This window comes from Notamacropus eugenii, chromosome 5 (assembly GCF_028372415.1).
Source record: "Notamacropus eugenii isolate mMacEug1 chromosome 5, mMacEug1.pri_v2, whole genome shotgun sequence".
Taxonomy (NCBI): domain Eukaryota; kingdom Metazoa; phylum Chordata; class Mammalia; order Diprotodontia; family Macropodidae; genus Notamacropus; species Notamacropus eugenii.
Genome location: NC_092876.1, coordinates 261742209 through 261745126, shown reverse-complemented (window position 1 = coordinate 261745126; position 2918 = coordinate 261742209). Strand labels below are relative to the sequence as shown.

At 33.4% G+C, this 2918-nt stretch overlaps 1 pseudogene; it reads right to left on the bottom strand.

Annotated features, from left to right (window-relative positions):
* Positions 1-1251: 1251 nt before the first annotated feature.
* On the bottom strand, positions 1252-2476 carry LOC140507842 (calcium uptake protein 2, mitochondrial pseudogene; annotated as a pseudogene).
* Positions 2477-2918: the final 442 nt, after the last annotated feature.

The window sequence follows — 2918 nt, the reverse complement described above, 5'->3', positions numbered from 1 at the left end:
GAAAAGGGACAGGCAGAACGGGACAAATTACATCAAAGGAAGAAGCATGAAGATCAATTACAGTAGAGGAAAAGGAGTGGGTTGAGATTTATTTGAACTTTACTGTAATGAAATTTGTCTCAAAGACGAAATATCACATACATTCAGTCAAAGAAAGCTGTAACACTATAGGGAAGTAGTTGAAGAAAAGAGAAAGAAAATTGAGGGGATGAATAGAAGACAGGGAAGATACTAGAGAAGAAGCAGTAGAGTAAAAGGGAAAGAAAAGGGAGGCGGGCCAATAGAAGGATGGATTAAGGGAAGCGGTGGTTAAAAGCAGAAAAACTAGAAAGGAGGAAAAGAGTGAAAGGAGAGAGAAAAATATAAATAGGGGATTATAGGATAGAGAAAAAGACACAGTAATAACTGTGAATGGGAATGGGATGAATTCTCCCATGAAATGTAAGCAGATATCAAAGTGGATTAAAAAACATATTTCTACAATATGTTGTTTACAAGAAACACATTTGAAACAGAGATATACACAGAGAGAGAAAAGATAAAAGGATGAAGCAGAATATATTATGTTTCAGCTGAAGTAAAAATAAAAAACAGAGGTAGCAGTCCTGATTTCAGGAAAATTAAAAGAAAAAATAGATCTAATTAAAGAGATAAGGAAGGAAATTACACCTTGCTAAAAGGTGAAATAGACAGTGAAATAATATCAATACTAAACATATATGTACCTAGTGGTAGAGAACCCATATTGTTTTTTTTTTTGATAAATACTTTATTACAATTCTAATTCAAATATTGAGTTTTAATCAATGTATGAAAGTAACTTATATTCAGACCCACAACAGAAATAAAAAATACAGGAAATTCCGAAGATAGAGATTAGAAAACTTGTACTGAGTTTCTGACTCAGTCTTTTAATTCTGTATTGTATGTTTCTGAAGTGTGATAGCAAATACATATTTATATCCACAAATACTTCTCTTGCTTCCAATTATCCAGTTATGATATCATTAGCAGCACAATTAGAGGTCAGTACAAATATGTTCTTAAGTCCAAGAAGAGAAAACAATTTAATCAGATTAGAATTTAATAAGTCTAAAGTCCATTTTTGTAAACTTCCATGATTTCCTAGTAAAAGAAAAAAAATTTCCTTGATGAAAATTGATTACTTCTATAAAATTATATAATTAGAAAGCAAGTCTCTTACAAATGCATTAATGAATTAAACTTAAGAGGAACACAGACATCAGGCACTTAAAAATATAACATCTGACTATTTGAAATACTTGAATTTCCACTACCTTTATTATTTGTTTTTAAAAATAGTATTTTTCCAGTTTCTTTCCAGACTTCTTTTAGTGCTTTGATGCTTTGTCTTTTCACACATTCCAGTATTCTTGCATGCCTGACTGCTGTGATTCTAATAAGTCTCAATGCATCCATCTGGTTCTATAAGACAACTCTCCATGGCTAAAGAAATCACCATCATCTAAATCAAAGATCTTGAAGACAGTATCCAGAATATTGACTGAGAGCTCCTGGTCTATTGCCACCTTCACTGCTTTCTTAAACTCCACTGGAATGATGAGTTAAACTAAACATTTTCATTGTGACTGAAATATCTTCCAAGTGGGTTGTAAACTGACAAAATCACGTGAATTCCTCCATGCTAATATTCTCTCCTGCTGACAATCTGTCTCTCATATTTTGCCAGTAAACAGCTTTGTCCCCAGTGCCTGGGAAAAAGAGTAACCATTCTGCAAAGTGTTCTTTCCTCATGAAAATGAAACCTTTTGAAAACTGCAAGAACTCCATTTCTTGTACCTCTGCAGATCTTCCATAAATCTTCAAAATTTTTTATATGAAGTTTCTTTTTTCCTTTTTTTCCAAAGAAATATACTTGAAAAGTGGTATTAATTGCAGAATATTCCTCTTCTGGCTCCTTGTACACTGTTTTAGAAATTGTAGCTCCCTTCATGGCATCCTGTTTACTAGCAATCTTTTGAAACTTAAAAAATTTCTTTTTATCAACAGTCTAATTTCCATTTATATCCAGCATTTTAAAAACAACATGAAACCCAGTGTGGGGTTTGGTGATAACTGTCAGCAAAGTAGATATTTGGTATATGAAATCAATACTTTATTTCCAAGATTTCTTAAAAAGTTTGTTTCACTTTTATTCTTTTATAAGGCATCCAATGTATTCATGGATAGCCTGTTTTGTTAGTCACTTAATTGAGGCTTTATGCTCTATTTAATCAAACATTATTGAATATAAGAAGTCTCTGGGTGTCATATAATGTTCTCCTTCATATTTCAGTGAAGAAAATTCCATGAAGCTCTGCTTTTGAATGGGCAATTTTTCTGCTAACTTATCATTGCTATTTTTCTGCACAAAGATTGTCAGGCATTTGCCTGCTGGGAAGTCCAGGAGTCCCTTTTACCAGGTTGCTCCTACTCCTGCCACCACTTTCCCCATTGCTGCTGCTACAACCACAGTCAGTGGACCTGCCCAGAGAAGCACCAATCAGCCCTTGGTGGGGCCATAAGGCAGATGATTGTTTCAAATAGTGATAAAAGCCATTCTCCGTGCACTTGCCACTATTAAGAATCTATATTCTTAGAAGAGAAGTTTGGTGAATTATAGGAAGAAATAGACAGTAAAACTATACTAGTTGCAGACCTCAACTGTATACTAAGATAAAGTCAAAATGAGTACATGATTTTGACATAAAATGTGAAGCTATAAGCAAAAGAGGAAGCAAACAAGGAATAGTTTACCTGTCAGACCTATGGAGAAGGGAAGAATTTATAACCAAACAAGAGATAGAGAATGTTATGAAATGCAAAATGGATAATTATGTTTGCATCAAAATTAAAAGTTTTTACACAGACAGTACAATCAAGATGAGAAGGCAAGC